This window comes from Dermacentor variabilis, chromosome 9, assembly GCF_050947875.1.
Source record: "Dermacentor variabilis isolate Ectoservices chromosome 9, ASM5094787v1, whole genome shotgun sequence".
Taxonomy (NCBI): Eukaryota; Metazoa; Arthropoda; class Arachnida; order Ixodida; family Ixodidae; genus Dermacentor; species Dermacentor variabilis.
In genome coordinates, this window is record NC_134576.1 from 51,883,907 (window position 1) to 51,901,635 (window position 17,729).

At 46.1% G+C, this 17,729-nt stretch overlaps 1 pseudogene; it reads left to right on the plus strand.

Annotated features, from left to right (window-relative positions):
• Positions 1 to 17,729, plus strand: part of LOC142592675 (salivary peroxidase/catechol oxidase-like) — a 69,899-nt pseudogene that overhangs the window by 24,739 nt on the left and 27,431 nt on the right.

A 17,729-nucleotide genomic window follows, 5' to 3' on the forward strand; every position in this document is an offset into this window, starting at 1 on the left:
GAAATTTTTGTAGTTTTTAATTGAATTGTAGTAACTATAAATAAATGGAAATGAACGTGGAAAATGAAAAAGACAGCTGGCCGCAGGTGGGATACGAATCCACGTCTTCGTATTACGCGTACGATGCTCTTACCAGTTGAACTAACGCGGCCCCGTTTTCCCGTACATTTTCTTGTAGCGGCAAAACGAGGCCATAGCTACCAGCATATCTAGTCTTGCAAGGAAACCTCGTCAATTTGAAAAGAAATGCCAGCTCAGAACGACAGAAAGCTGAGCTAGTTGGTAAGGATTCATTATGCAAAAAAGAGGTGAGGCGTGCAGACAGGATACAAGAGTAGAGAAGTGGAGAAGTACGGCGTTCGTGTTGTCCACTTCTCTACTCTTGTGTCCTGTCTGCACGCCTCACCTCTTTTTTGCATAATGAATGCCAGCTCAATGCTGTCCCTCTGTTGTCCAATGTCGTCCCGATGCTGTCAACTAGAACGAGCGCCCTCTGTTCCCGCAGGTGGCTACTGCTGCTGCTGGTCGCAGAGGTGGCGGTCGTGCGGTGGGCCGGCACGGACCGCTCCTCGGACGCCCGGATGTTGCGCCAGATGGCGCGAGAGGCGGCCAACAAGATCGACAAGAGGGAAGCCGCCACGCCGCCTCCACGACACCACGGTACGACGCAGGGACGGTTACAGGCGAACAGGCCAGGCGGCCGACGTCGTCGGCGACGTCGAAGTGGGATCGCGTTGCTCCTGCGGGTCTCATTCGTGTGACCCGCAACCACGGTTGCCGCTCCGTTTTGCTAACACCACGAGATCCAAGAGTGGAGCGCAAGTAGAAGAAGAAACAGGGGCCGCTAATACCGTATTTCCTCGAATGTAATCCTCCTGCCTTTGTGCGGGAGGCGGCGCGAACAGGTAGCCGCCGTAGCCACGGTTCATTTAGGACGGCTAGCCATGGTGGTGCCGCGGGATCTCGGGAGCGGCCGATAGGCCGAACGCCAGCGTGTTATAATCTTGTCTTGTGTCCCAGACAGTGGCGCATACCCACTATGGGGGATTGGCCAAGAAGCAGGCGGTTTGTCGTATGCTTAGCAGTAAAGCCAAACTAGATTTAAATTGTGGAGCGTGAGACTAGAACTGTAATTTAGACGTGTGATGAAAATATTGTGAAGAATTTTGATAAAATAAGTTAACGTAAATGAATGAAATAATAGAAAATATTGATAATTTGAGAAAGTCAGCAAGGTACTATTTTGGTACCTCTAATAAAACTGTAAATTGCAAGAAAAGCATCCCTGTGGCTTGATCGCAGTGAGGTCGCACCAAAAGAAAGAATGGTTGGTGAGGTTAGCGATAGCCCGAGTTTGATGAATGAGTGTACTAATAATTTTCTTTGTCTCGCGCCAGCTGCTCGCTAGCCGTCTTTTTCTTCGCCGGCGCTGGAGGTGACAGTCGCTTTGCTACACTTTTTATTCTTGTGATGGTGGAAGTTGTAAGGAAAGCCTTAGATTCGAAACAAAATACAGCCACATTCGGCAGTCTAGACTATGCAGGACCTGAAAAACAAACCGTACAACATCACGTCGTACGTAACAGAAAACTGCGACACGCCTGAAAAGGCGTCTTTCGCTATTACTAACTTCCGTTATGGTCACTACTTGCGTTTCCACGCGACTATTTACTTTCTCCCCTCTCACCGGAGGCAACTTCGGTTGGCCGGAACTGAGGTGCCTCTTTACTGCGTTTAGCATACCCGTGTAACTAGGATATCTTTCCCGTGCGTATTAGAGGGACACTAAAGAAATAGTAAGTCGAGCTAGATTGAAAGATTAGGCTTCTGTAATAAAGAATTGGTTATTTTTATCGACAGCAAAGCATCTATACCCGAGAAAGCGAAGAAAATTGAAAATTGATGCGTCGCCGCGCCCTGCAGGAACATGGGAACACAAGTGCGACGTCAGCACTAGCTGGTCCACATAGACCGGCATGGAGGGGGGTCACGTGGAGATCACGTCAGCTCGTCCGTTTCGGCGCGGGCGGTTGGAATTGCGCAGCAGCAGCGGTACCTTCGGCGGCTGCTTTCTACGCAACAAAGTGGTGCGCGCTGACACACAGAAAACAAGCGTAGGCTTCTAGACGAATAGTCTATCGATCTAGCTCGACTCGGTCTTTCTTTTCCATTTTGGGAGGGGTCCCTCTAGCAATGCACGGCCCACTCGTGAAGGAGATTTTCGCTCGAACCTCTGCCTCGAATCCCGCGCAGTTGAAATGAAGGGCGGCTCGTACAAGGGCAAGCACCCGGCGGGTTGTCCCGGCGCGCAGCTCCGTCACGTGGCCAGCAGAGGACCGACGGCCAAGTCGCGGCGGAAGGCTCGTGCGGCCAGGCTCTTCGAGGAGACCACCAGGCTGCTCATACCCAGGTGAGCCACCACCCGGGCCAGTGGCGTAGTAAGCCCCGGGCGAACCGAATAGCGCGTAACCGACATAATAGCGTTCCCGGCCTTTTGTGGCGTACAAAAACAACACGCGGCGGATAACGGAAAGGAAGCATTCCGCGACCTGGTTGATTCGTAATGTAAGCCACATGTAGTAGCGCAAAGAAACGCATAGAAGAGGACAGGAGTGCCCGCGGTGTCTTGCCCTCTTCTTCGTCCGCGTTACTTCGCGCTAGTGTGGCTTCAACACGTACCAACCGATTCGCCCGAGCAGAAGTTCTACAGTGTTTGATTACGTGCATCAAAGTAAGCGAGCGCGAAACACACGCGTCTCTTTACGGCACTATCAGAAGGGATATCTATGGCTTGAAGTAATCAGACATTTGCGTGGCCGTGAAGAGCGCATGAGCGATTCTCGTCACGCGAGCGTAGAGCGCGATAACGTGGAACGTAAATCAGTCGAAAGGAGGTGCGCGTGATACAGACTCACGTAGAGGAAGTGATGCATGGCGTGCCATGTGACACTACACAGTTATGTTGTGCTACACTACTGATCTTAAATTAAGGGGTTTTACGTGCCAAAACCACTTTCTGATTATGAGGCACGCCGTAATGGGGGACTCCGGAAAGTTCGACCACCTGGGGTTCTTTAACGTGCACCTAAATCTAAGTACACGGGTGTTTTCGCATTTCGCCCCCATTGAAATTTGGCCGCCGTGGCCGGAATTCGATCCCGCGACCTCGTGCTCACCAGCCTAATACCATAGCCACTGAGCAACCACGGCGGGTGCTACTGATTTTGTGCTACAGTTGAGTTCGTGACTGGAAGATCCGACTTTCGACTTGCAGAACGCAATTAGCTCGAATGTAGGGCAGGATATCCGGAGCAAATGTTTCTAGAGCCAGCAGTCTTTGAAGAAATGACGCGCTGCCCCAGCGATCCTCGGCGCTGCTTTTTGTAGCTTCCAAACTCGCCTCCGACCGTCAAAGTACCATTATGTACGACATCGTACGTGCAGGACATTGACGTCGAGGTGCAAAGGCAAAATCCACAAAAGCCTTGACTGAGACCTCCACACCATTTCCAAACACAAAGGCAGCTTGTGGAAAATATCTTATTCACAGAGACATCTTAATAAAATTAATTCTGCGTCCATCACCTAATATATGCACACATATGTATGGTGTCTTTCTTTTGCTTTTCTTTAGCTGCATTAAATATTGCTAAAGACTGACTCTGACACATAGCACATTTCTAATCCTCGTTCTAAATTGCTCGATGAGGCGGCCATTACCTCTACGAGAAATCAAAATGCTTCATTAAATCATTGTCATAAACACGCTGATTAACTTTTTAATCAATTAGTTGACGGCTCATATTTTAATATTATAATCGCATAGCTAGTCAGTATACAAGGTTTACTGACTTCGAACAAATTCTGAGGATGGCGCCGGTTTCGAGATATGCGCCGTCTAATTTGCGGTAAAAATGCACTCTTGTTCCACTTACTTTTTTTGAAGGAAACGCACAATTTTTCATCCAGCGCATATGTAAACTCGAACGCCAACGCATTTCGTCGGACACCTTGAAAACTGTCTATACACAGGTGTAGTCTTGAGAAATCGTTCTAAGTGGATATGCCTCGCATACTCACTAGCTACAATTCGTTTCCCCATCTTTCATCGCCCCCATCCCTCTCCCATGTGTAGGGTAGCAAACCGGTTAAGCTAAACTGGTTAACCTCCCTGCCTTTCCTTCTCCACTTTTTCCTTCCTTCCTTCCTTCCTTCCTTCCTTCCTTCCTTCCTTCCTTCCTTCCTTCCTTCCTTCCTTCTTTAGTAGATTAAAATATGTGCCGTAAAATAATTAGCTAACAAGCTAATTCGCGTAATTATGTCAATTATTCAATGAATTTTTTTTATTTCTCGTTGAAGTAAGAGCCGCCTCATCGAGTAATTTAGATCGTGGGTTAGAATTGCGCTATCTGCAACGGGCAATTTCTAAAATTTGGTACAGCTAAACAGACACCATGTATGCAGGTATATCAACAATATAAAACAGCTAACAAAAAAAATACGTATTCGCTTATACATGAAACAAACACTGAAACATCGTGAATGAACGTTACATATCTGCCTGAAAGAACTCTATATTCGGAGCTAGAGCAATAACTGAAAACAACTGAGAAACACGCAATTAGTTAAGGGAAAGAAAATCTTCAATCAACGTACATCACGCACGCCACACGATGGTTGTAGAAGCAAACATTTCGTCAAAGGTGTGGAACAGCCTTTGGCTAGCCTTATGAATTTTTTGTACGCGCCCATGATTCGTTTACTTATTTCCCACAGCATTTGGTTTCGTCTCCGTTAAAAAAAATGTACGTGGGCTAACCCCACCCGCAATGTCTTCGGATCGCGCTACTGCTCATACTGTCAGTCATCGCCATCATCTGCCTGTTTTTATGTTCTTTTATTCCATCCGAATCGAATAGTCACTATTCGTAAGTGCTAATATCTTTCGGGCACTTTTCAAACATTTGAAAACCTCAGCTGCGCCCAATTAAACACAAAATTGGAGCAGAAGTACGGCAAATTTTCGCCCCCGCAGTCATAGCATAGACATAAAACATGAGAACTTGCGTAGTGGAACAGGCTGCGTCGCTTGGGTAGCCGTACTTTTCAGACTGCACAGCGCTCGTTCGCCCTCTCTGAATAGTTCCGTGCTTGCGAAGAAACTACTTGTTGCTCCCAATGCTCCATTTGTGCTTTTAGAAAATAACGCGCTTCATACCGTACTACGTAATGACAGAAACTTGCTGCCTGTTACACACGGTGTGAATTGACTTATGCTGTTCATCCAGTGCAGACTCGCGATGGTAATCAGTATGTCTGCTTGACCGCGAAAAAACACAACCTTGCGTTTACTCTAGTGCGCGCTTACCTTTTTCCATGAAGTCGTTTCGACAGACAGAGACTGAGTGACATTTTAGATACGACGACTGATCCATGGATTGTTGTTGGGGACTTTAACGCACATCGTTCACTTCGGGGAAGCATCAAGGTATATTCTAAAGGAAGGAATCTCGTTTCCTTTGCTTGTGACCATGAACTTTGCTGCCTAAATGATGGCAGTCCCACGTATCTGCGCGGCTGAACGTACAGCAGTTGTTTAGACGTAGCTTCTGTCTCGCGATGTCTCACTGGAAGCGTCAATTCCCTACTGAAAGATCCGTGCGCCCCATAACTCCCAGATCCAATGATCCTATATGAAACATATACGATCCCATACAAAAACCTGTTTTTCCCATATGTAATACGATGTTGTTGGATATAGGCGCTATGGGAAATACGCGGATTTTTCGGTAGGATTGGCTCGCAGATATAGAAACCTATGAAACCGACCACATTTCTACCTACCTGAAAGTAAAGGGCCCAGGCCAAATCGGCTTCATCAAGTCTTCAACTAAGAATAGGTTGGTCCGTGTTTAAATCACTTATGGAGGACGCATGCCACGAAGGATTTTCCTCCACACTGAAAATTCAGGTCTCCTAGGCCATGCAGGATGCTATTCGTTCATTTCGGCCATTGGAGAAATACGCGGATTTTGATGCGGAAATACAGCACCTCCGTGCGATCCGCCGGCGAGCGGAGCGACGATAGAGAGGGACTAAATCAGTTTACGACCTTAAAGACGCCAGACGCATTTTAAAAAGATTCAGCGTTGCATTGCTGTGCTCCAAAATCAACGCTGGAAACATTTTTGTGATACTCTCGATTCGCGTAAGCATCTGTCGGTTGTCTGGAGAACAGTCCGTGGACTTCGAACAGGTCCTCAACAGCGCCGTCCATATACATATCTAGCTCTTCAACAAGGACGTCGAGAAGTCGACGTGGCAGAGGATTACTACGCAAAGATCACGTGCAAGACGTTGCAGCCATGCACACCTATTCCTATTGTCGCTCCTGGCTACACAGACCTAACAGCCCCACGTACGACACATGCAGCAGCGATAAGACGCTCACACACATTATCTGTGTCTGCCTGCGCGATATTGCCGACAGGCAAGTCATGTGCAGAGTGATGAATTACTTGGATGATCGTCCACTATCAGATCTAAAAGCTCTAAGCCAGTGCTCTCAAAGGACATCCGCGCAGAAGGCCTTATTCGCGTTACTAAGATTCCTGCGGTTTACAGGCCTTCACGATAGACTTTAAAAACGACGCTCCCTACTGCGCTATAATGTACGCGGTTTGTTTGTGCTCGGCCCTCTTTCTCTCTCCCCTCCTCCTATTCCCTCTCTTTCTCTTTTTATCCCCCTTAACAACTAACCCTTCCCCCATGCCGGGTAGCCAAACGGAACTACGTCTGGTTAACCACCCTGCTTTTCTATACAAGCCTTTTATCTTTCTATCGTTTACTTGCTGACTTTAAAAATATTAACATCGTTTTATATAACGATGCTCACATAACGATGTTCACGATGGTTCAATAACGCTTTTTCTTGTCCTGAAACTTTTTTTCCGCACTTGGTGGCGTCTTAAATTTGCGTAATATTCAAAATCTATTGATATTCAATCCGATTCACTTCTACCACTATTCGGTTCGTATTAGATTCGGTCTCAAAAATCACTATTCGCACAGCCCTACTGCTAACATTGCGCCTGACATTTTTCGTCGCCAGGCATCACTTCTTGCGCGGTCCTGAACATTCGTTCAAGCTTCTTTGTTAACCTCCAAGTTCCTGCCCCGTGTGTTGGTAGTGGCACCATGCCCCTGCTGCTAAATTGCATAATGGTCACCTCCGTTCAGCACGCACGCGTGCATCGCATCGCGCATGTCGTTGTTAACGTTCTCGGTTACACGACAGAGAAAGAGATAAAAGCAAAGGAAAGAGAGGCAGGTTAACCAGAGGGTACATCTCCGGTTGGCTACCCTTTCCGGGGAAGGGGTAGCGGGTGCGAGAAATAAGATAAAAAGAAAAACATAAAAAAGCAATACAAAGCTGTCTTTGTGGTCCGCTGTAAACGCACTCCTGCGTTAAGTGCTACCGAACTGCATGACAAGTTGGGAATGTGCGCTGTGTGAAGTTGAAGGCATTAGTGGGAGGTCGACAGCCGGTAGGACTATGTGGTGCCTTCGCACGCTCCGTTTCCCGAACGGATTAGTAGACAGTTTTAGTTGGGCGTCCGCAGCAGCTCTGCGTACGCAGGAAACTCGAGGAGGCGACAGTGCGCATGCGCAGTACGCAGGAGCACGCACGGTCTCTTGCGTGCGCCCGCAGCTTCGTAGCTCCGTAGCGTCCGCTAAAATCTGTGCGGCCTTTGCGGGACGTTCTCGCGTGTTCTCGCGTGTCCACGAGAGCGGATTTTTCGATATTGCTCCAGCCGAAGATATGACTCCGGCTTGTGGTTTGACTTCGTGGCGGCTACACAGATACGCAGATATTAGGTACACAGTTTCAGAAGCTGGCATATGGTGGCGCTGAGTAGCACACTACCGGCCCCTGCGCGTGCAAGTCAGCCATCCCCTTCTCAGCTTTTGCGTCCGGCCAACTATTGCCTTTTCGTGCACGCGTGCTTCGATACGTACGCATGAGCTCGTGCGCTGCTTACGTAAGTGGTTGCGGACGCCCAACTAAAACCGTCTAGTATTTCGATCGCGCAAGTTGTCTATAAAACGAAGAAACTCGCTGAAGTACGCTTCTCCTCATAATGATGCTTGTTGCGGTGAAGCCAACGTTGGGAACGCTAACTTTATTTTATTTATTTTAACGATTCACGTACTCACGCACACACGCACACACAAGGATAAATTCCGAAGCGCGCCATAGGCTACACAGGCTGCCGCCTGTGCAGCAAACACTTAACCACAGCGAACAGCTTAAATTTGTGATAGTTCGTACAGACTGATCATTCGATTGTCCGATTCGTTCGATTCGTTCTGCTTGGCGCCCATCTCACCACGTTCAACTTACCTACGCTTTATTTTTATTTAGCTGTTTCCTCGTCCCCACTGGAGATGTGCTGAACAGTGCGGACTATGACACAGTTTCCGTCCGACACGTGACTGTACTAAAAATGTGCTGCTGTGCTGACAACCTGCATTCCTCGCACCATGCTATCAACTTCATCATCATCACCATCGTCGTCGTCGTCGTCGTCATCATCATCATCATTATGATCATTCTTTTTCGTTTCCGTGTTTCCCTTATCCCCCGGGCGCCCCCGCTCAGGTTGACTTCTCTGCCTTTCTAAAAATAAGTATTCTGTCTTGAAGAAAAATATGGACGGTTTCCAGCAGAAAAGAATGACATGGACAAAAGAAAATAAGATACGCGACACACCGACATTTATAAACGGTAAAGACTTGCTGACGCGCAAAACTTAAGAAGACATGCTCATTAACGAGAGCAGACAATCGTGTATCAGTATTCCATCAATCCTGCTAACAGAAAAAGAAAAAAAAACAGTCCGTCGGCCTAAGAAACGCACTATTAGCGTGACAGAAGAAAAAGAAAAGACACTGCGGTGGCTTTTCAAAAACAATATTAAACGATTCAAGGCGAATTGCAGAAGGCCTCACCCCACTTCCGTCAAATCACAGAGATCCGTCAATTCGGTAGAGGTGGCATACTATGCTGCTCGCCAGACCACACCTGTGTCAAAGAACTACTCAGTTGTACCACCTTCGCTTCCCATCCCGTGAGCTGTTTCGTACCACCACATCTCGCATGCTCCAGAGGCATTGTACGAGGGGTGGACGTCACTTTAACCCCTGAGGATATTTTAGAAATGTTCTCGGTAGCTGGCATCATCTCCGTTTACCGGTGCAGTCGAGTGATTGATAATAAGAAGATACCAACAGAGTCAGTCATAGTTACATGTGCTGGAACGATGCGGCCAACAGAAATTAAGGTTTGGCCCCTAATTTACAAGGTAGACGCTCTAGCTCCACGCATTCTGCAATGTAACAAGTGTTGGCGATTTGGCCACAGCGTCAGAGGCTGCAGATCTGCACCCCGCTGCCGTGCGTGTGGAGACAGCCACAGTTTTAGTGATTGTTCCTCCAAAGAAGAGAAATGTTGTCTCTGTGGTGGTGGTCATTCCGCCAACTACTCGAATTGTCCTGCAAGATCACAGGAAATGCAAATTGTAGATTTAATTGAAAGGAGACGTTGCTCACGCCGTGATGCTGTTGTTGAGGTCCAGGGGAGGTCTAAGGGATATGCAGGAGTGACAGCCCGTCAGCAAATGGTTGCAGACTCAGCCCTTTCCGATTCTATTGCGACAGCGGTCGAAAAGGCGTTGTCAAAAGCTATGGAACGACTAACATCAAACCTGTCGGAAACTCTAGCTCAAGTGTTGACATCACAAATGATTCAGCTTTCCACTCCTTTAGCGAGTTCTAATGCTAGCTCGCAGATTATTACACAGACCCTAACATCGAATGCTGAACAACTAATGGATCCCTCTTCAGTTATTGTACAAGACGCAGACAATGCGAGGCCATCAACTTCAACTCAGCAGACCGACAACGGATGCTTCTCTGGATCAGTGTCGGAAAACAACCAGGATGTAGAAATGGACCTCCCGACTCTTAAACGCACAAGATCACCCAACGATAGCTCATCGATCTCTGTCCCGCACTCAAAAACCAAAAAGTTTGTGAAAGATGGTCTTTCCAAGTCAGATTCTAATCCTAACTCCTTCCAGCTATGATCCTCAATCAAAACCAACAAAGTACGGTAAAGACAGTCTTTCGAAGAAAGATTTTTTAAAAGACAGTATTTTAGAGCAAGCGGTTTCTGAAGCAGGCATTAATTCATCATAGGTTTTTTAAAGGTATTACAGTGGAACTGCCGTTCCATTATTTCTGCAGCTACTGATTTAATATATTTTTGCTCACAACTTTCTCCCGACATTATCCTTTTGCAGGAAACTTGGCTCTCCAATGAGCAAGATTTTCATATACAAAATTATCGTTTATTTCGATTGGACCGTCCATCGAGAGGCGGAGGACTTGTTCTCTTGATAGCAACTAAAATATGCCACAAAGTAAAAATTTCCTACCAGTATATGTCTACGGAGTGTGAGATACTAGCAATATATGTAACTATTCCTGGTTGTTCCCCATTTTCCTTAGTTAATGCATATTTTTCCACAGGCGTGCATGATACTCGTTTCCTCGATACCGTTGTCAACTCTTGTAGGAAAGAAATTGTGATAGCCGGAGACTTTAATTCGCATCATGTATCTTGGGGTTTCAAAACGGACTCATGTGGAAAGCGATTATCCGACTGGGCAATTAATCAAAATTGTTGTTGCTTAACACGAAGTCAGCTACCTTTATTCAGGGTCTTTCTAAATCGGCATTGGATCTAACATTTGCCAATTCAGGAATTTCCGTAACTTCCTGGTCTACTGTCGACTCAGCTTCAAATAGTGACCATCTACCCATTAGGTTTGACATTGTCTGCCCTGTTATTCCCCTGGAGTCTCCGACGCGTACTTTTGTCAATTACCAGAAATTTCAGAGTATCTTGAAAACGGTACTCAGTTCCCAGAAAACGCTACCGAATGACATCAAAGCCATGAGGCTTTGCGCAGTAGTCAAAAGTTCCTTTAAAAAGTCCCAATTTAATGTTAAGATAAACAAAAATACTACCTCTCCTTGGTGGAATTCGGATTGCACGCGGGACTATAGAAGACGAAAAGCCGCGTGGAAGAAATTACGTTACAATCAGTGCCCGAGTAACTGGAGTGATTATAAATTCGCAGCTGCTGCGTTCAAGAGAACGGGTTCGAATGCCAAACACGAGTAATGCGTAAAACATCATGAATTCCTCTCTAAGCCCAGCAACAAAAAAGCTCTGTTCAGATTCCTTCGATATAGAAAATTCATGCCAACACCAGCGAATTCTGAATCGATAATACTTTCACCACGCGAGTTATCTGCTTCTTTAGAATTCATAGGAAAGGGCTTAGCGCAACGCTTAACATCACGTTTGCCGAATGGGTCACTAAGGCCTCCCATCGCTGATGACTTCGTGGAAGTCACAGTGTCAGAGCTCTCTAATGTCCTTGGATCTCTGCCTGCCTCAGCTCCAGGTCCTGGCGGCATTTCCAATGTCATGCTAAAAATATTGTTTGAAATGTCTTCTGATGACATTCTCAACGCAGTTAATTATTCTCTAAAAAATGCTTGGATTCCACCAGAATGGAGGACAGCCAAAGTAATTCCGCTGCTTAAAAAACAAGGAGCTGGCTACAACCTTGACAACATTAGGCCTATCTCTCTTACGTCAAATATGGTAAAACTAATTGAAAGAGTTTTATCTGATCGTATGATAGATCATATATCTGAAAATTCTTTGCTGAGCCCAAGTCAAATAGGTTTCCGGCCCGGTCTCTCCATTTGGTGTGCGCATGTAGATTTGGAAAGCCGCATCCAACTTGCTCAGCATAGAAAAGAAGTTAGCGCTTTAGTGACAGTTGACATAGCAAAAGCTTATGACAGCGTTGAGTACTCTCTACTGCTGGACACATTACAGTCCTACAATTTTCCTAAATATATAACGGCATGGATTTTTGAATTTCTAAGAAACAGAAAATTTCATTGTTTTCAAAACGGATTTTCTTCAAGAATGTTCGATCAGACAAGAGGGGTGCCCCAGGGGGCTGTTCTGTCTCCTATACTATTTAACCTGTTGACGAGTTCAGTACCACTGCACCAGGATGTGAATCTGTATGTCTATGCAGATGACATTGCATTTTTCGCGACAGCTAGAGACATCAATTCCCTTCACCTGTCTTTGCAAACGTACCTCTGTACTCTACAGACGTGGCTTCACAACCTGCACCTGTCATTAAACGTAAACAAAAGCGCGGTCCTTGTTTTTCTGCTTTCCAGGCCGTTACAGTTATCATTAGTATATGAACAGAGAACCATTCCTCAGGTAGAGTCGCTTAAATACTTGGGTATCACATATGACGGAAAACTGAACTGGCGTTCTCACATAGAAAATATTGGAACGAAGGCGACACGAGCCGTAGGTTTACTACGTAGAATCAGTAACCGACGCTCTGGTATGCGAAGTGACACATTAATTATGATTTATCGTATGTATGTACGACCGATTCTAGAATTTGGTTGTGTTTTGTTCTCTGGAAGTGCAAAATATAAATTAAGGCCCCTTGTTCTGTTAGAAAGAGAAGCTCTTCGACTATGTTTAGGTCTTCCTAAATTCGTTGCTAATAATGTATTATACCAGGAAGCGCGCCTACCTACTCTTCACACACGATTCCGCATGATTACGGTTCAAACCTACTTAAGAGCTTATGATTCTTCGCTACGACGTGGACAATATGCATTTATTAGTGAACCAGGTCCATTTTTTGAGACCACGTGGTCACGGTTCCATAACCCGCAAGTTGTATTTGTGCAAGCGCAATTAGCACCTTTAAATGTTCGCCTTAGAGAAATAATTCCGCTCCATAGGTCTCCGGGGTCACTGAAAATTGAATTTGCAGACATTTTTCCACACAATGCGAAATTTCCGCCCACAACATATTTGAATGACCGTTTACAAGATTATTTGGCCCGTTTCAAAATAAACGTAATTGCGACCGACGCTTCTTCGTGTGAAGAGAAGGCAGGTGTGGGTATCTACTCACCATCCCTCAATTGGTCTTTTTCACTTCGCCTACCAGATTACATATCAGTTTTTCATGCCGAACTTCTGGCAATAGTTCTTGCCTTGCGGAAATTACCCATTCATATTACAAGAGTTATTATCGTCACAGATTCTCTATCTGTATGCAGCGCACTTACTGCGTCTACAAAGTCGCCAAGCGGAAACACGTTTTATTCATTAGCTCCACCTCACTTAAGTTTAGCGCATATAGTATGGGTCCCTGGCCACCGAGACATTCATATTAATGAAAAAGCCGATTCCTTAGCAAGAGCTTCTTTAGCAGGTCCTGTGCTATTTGTGCTGCCGGCAACTGCGCACATTACTGCAGCCAGATATCGGAAATTTTCTTTGAGCGAGGACAAAAAAGCTCTGTCATTAGCAAAATCTTCAGATTTTTTACACTTAAATTATTCTTGGAACCGGCAATGGTGTCCTAACCGGAAATTTGAAGTTTCATTAACTAGGCTGCGTTGCCGTATTCCAACACTTAATTTTTACTTGCACAGATGTGGTCTGTCGGTATCCCCTCTATGCTACCTCTGTAATGAACCAGAAACTATAGATCATTTTTTATTATCATGCCGGCGGTTTTCTAATCATCGAAAACTATGTCTAGAAATTCCACTTCAAAATTTAGGATTACCTTTAAGCAGCACTGTTATACTCTCCCTTGGAGCAACAGTTTTGGGATATAGCCACAGGAACGTTTGCCTAGCCATTTATAATTTCCTATGTGGCACAAAAAGAATGCCTAGTTAATAGTTTTTAGTTTGAAGAATTGATTTATTTCTACTGCAGTTTAGAAAATTCAAAAAGTAAAAGCACAAATTCACAGTTCAAATCTTACTATTACTATTCATAATTTAACTTACTCAAGTTTAAGTATATCCTTTTTTTAACATTCCTATCAATGCAAGGCTTACCATAGCATTGATCAATACTTCATCTCATGTATTCATAGTTTATTTTACATCTTGGATTATTTGTTTTCCTTTCTTTTTTCGAGTTATTTATTTATTAACCAATTTATTTTATTTTATGTATTGAGTCATATTACCACCAGATTCGTGGCCTATCCCCCTCAGTGGGTTTGTGCCATTACCTGAGGCTTCATCATCATCATCATCATTCGGTTGTTAGGGCAGCGGCGTGTCGTCTCTAACCCATGTCAATGTTCCCAGCTGTAATTTGTTGCGTGCATCTAACGAGTTAAGGCAAACGCTCTCTCTCTCTCTCTCTCCCTCTCTCTCTCTATCCGTCTGTCTCTGGTCTCGTCTTCTTTTTAAGCGTTGTTTTCCGCAGCGCGGAAATACTGAAATGCGTGTTCGCCTCTTCGTCGCTCTCCCAGGGTCCCGGGTGGTCTGAACGGTTTGCAATCGCTGCAGCCACTGGTCAGCGGCGACACCCTGCTGCTGGCTGCGCAGCGAGACTGCACCGCGGACTTGGTAGGGGCCTGCGACCCGACCACGCCGTACCGTCGCTCGGACGGCGCCTGCAACAACCTGGCCAACCCGCGCTGGGGCATGGCCGGAACGTGCATGACCCGCCTGCTGACGCCCGCCTACAACGACGGTACGTGCAGGCGGGACAGTTAAGGTGCCAGGCGTCTCAAAACGCTTGGCGCCTTTCAAAGCGATAGCAGAGTCCTTCCATGTTTTTTCTGGTCACGAAACTGCCGCCTCAGTTTCATATAGCGCCAGCGCCCGCCGCTAGAGGCGCAACCGTGCATGAGAGGGCATGCGAACGCCGCTGCCGCTGTGGTTGTGTGTGGGGCAGCCTCGGTATTCTAGCTTACTCAACTTCCTCAACCATCCCTTTAGTTTCACGTAACTATTTTTAACATTGAATATAATTAAATTACTGCCTGAGCGTGTCTTCTGCGATGATATGAGCGCACGGGACGAAAAAAAAAAAAAGCCGCTCATAACATGGAGCTTGCGGTGGTCTCAGACCGAAAAAAAAGAAAGATCTGGAATTTTAAGAGCCAGAACCGCGATACGATTATGAAGCACGCCGTAGTGGGGGACTCGGGATTAGTTTTGACCACCTGGGATCCTTTAAAATGCGCCTAAATTTAAATAAACGGGTGTTTTGCATTTCGCCCCCGTCGAAGTGCGTCCGCTGTACACGGCCGGGCGGTCTCTGTCCGGATTTCTTCATCATCGCCGTTCGCCTCAACGCTTCGGTGGGCTCCGCTTTTTAATATTTGCCTTAAATTAAACACCGCGCATTCGCAACAAAACGCCAGTGGTCCCACTTATCACCAGATGAGTAAGCGCCAATTCTCCGTTGCGCATAGCGCCAGGTTGTTCGCCGAGCACAGCTGTTCAGTTTCTGTTAAACTGTGGCAGAGAAGGACTCTGTGGGCAGTATCTTATAACGAGATCAAAAGAATGAAATTGCTATTGCAAAGGGCTGCTACCGTAGAATACTTCATGACAAAGAAAAGCGAACTGAGATGCTCCATGCGCTTAAGATTTCTTGCAAAGCGATGCCATTTCTGAATAAGATAATGCAAGACGAACTTCGCTACTAAATGTCTTCGGTGCGGCTTTTAACAACGGATTAAGGCGAACCTGAAGTGTTAGGTTCAGTTGAAACTAGCTGTAATTAGGCAATTGCCTTAGCAAGCAGTCGTTTAGAAGCGTCAGTAAGCCGCAGCACTTATTCACGCTGCTCGTGGTTTCGACGCAGAAACGACGAGACTAGGTATTTTGGTTCTTAATTCGCAACTATTTACAATGTGTTAAAATGTTGCAATCACCGGTCCTGATATTCTTATCATGGTCGAAAAATGAAAAAAAAAAGGACTTTATAATTCGATTAAGAAAAGAAATAAAACGTGTTGGTGCAAAAACAAAATACAAGCACGATCATTTATTTATCATGTAAAACAAGCGGAGCGAAATACAGATAGTACAGAGGCGTCCGGTCATAAATGGTCCACCATTCACAATGCAAGAAGTTTGTTAAAAGCATCTTTGAAACGGCGTTAGTCTTCAGCGTCGGCTTCTCACGCTCCAGGGACACGTCGTCGCCGTTGATGTTGAAATTGTACGCAGTGACGATGTCCGAGGCGTCAAAGTGTTTCGCGCACACACGCGTATACTTCGATTCGAAATTAAAACCGCCACTTTCCTGCCGCGGTATGGCCCGCTTCCATTTCTCGCGCTGCTCCTTGTTATTAGGTAAACAGAACAACGACACCTTTTCGGTCGTGCCCTTGTAGCCGGAACGGCACCCAGGCACGCAACACGTGTTCGGCATCGTTGTCCCACCCCGCCACTTCAACCAAACAGCCCAGCACTCGAAAAATAGCGCAGCACATGCACATAACGCACCCGATCACTCAGCTTGCCTCGCACTGCGCGCGCGTTTCGGTACGCGAACGATGCCCTCTGTGGCACAGTGGCGCCGCGTCGCGGCACCTTTGGGCGGCATATGAACCTCTCCCATAGCGTGACGGCGGAGTTTCGTGACCAGAAAAACATGGAAGGACTCTGGCGATAGCTTTCTTTGGCTCTTTCCCACATTTTTATAGTTTATGTCAGTTTCTGGCCTTGAGGTCCTTGAGGTCCCTTAAAGTTTGTTTGTTTGTATGTATGTATGTATGTATGTATGTATGTATGTATGTATGTATGTATTTATGTATGTATGTATGTATGTATGTATGTATGTATGTATGTATGTATGTATGTACGTACGTATGTATGTATGTACGTACGTACGTACGTGTCGAGGTCGCCCTCAAGGTCACATAAAATGCTACCCTGTCTGGAGTTATGCGAAGGTGATGGCCGCTGTGCGAAATCTAACGTCGCGCTTCGATCTCGAACCTCTCGCAATCTAGAAAGCTGCTCCCACGCTCAAGCAGAACGATAAAGGTCTTTCTGCCGTTTATGCACGGTGCCTGCGCCATCTGTTAAAGATTCGTTACCCATCTTGTATCGCCTAAAAGGTCCCCTAAGAGAGCCTGAACATCGCTGTTTTCTCTTAAATTGGTCGGCAACGTCTTGTCCTTTGTGACAGTGACTTACCCGGACTGCACGAGATTTCCTCCAACTACATGGTTTCTTAGGAAAAGGCCTCTGAATACCAGACGCTCACAAGATGATAAATTAGAACGAAGGCTTGCAAGTTTGTCTTGCATTACTACGCATGCGTGTTAGACGTCCTATCGCGGGTAATTTGTTCCAACAAGGTCGAAAGAAAGGCTGTTGTCCTGTCGAAGGTGTTTTCTCCGCAATACGCTCCCGCACAAGAAAAAAGGTGCAGCGAAGACTGTATGTTAACTCAAGCGCTCCATTGTTTGTGTTCAACGCTTTTTGTGCCTTCTCTACCTCGTACATCGCGCCATTGAGCTTTTACTTAAAACCAAGGAGGGGACCGACAGACGAAGTTGCATACTGTGCTATAAAGGTTACAAACAGAAATCAGGTGCCTGGCCTACGTTTCGATAGGTGGACCTATCCCTGTCAAAGGCGGCCTTGCCATCCTCTGCAGGTTAGCTTTAATGGTTTAGTAGGGTTAATAGGGTGACTAACCCGTTAAAACTAACCAGCCGAGGATGACAAGGCCGCCTTTGACAAAGATAGGCCCACCTCTC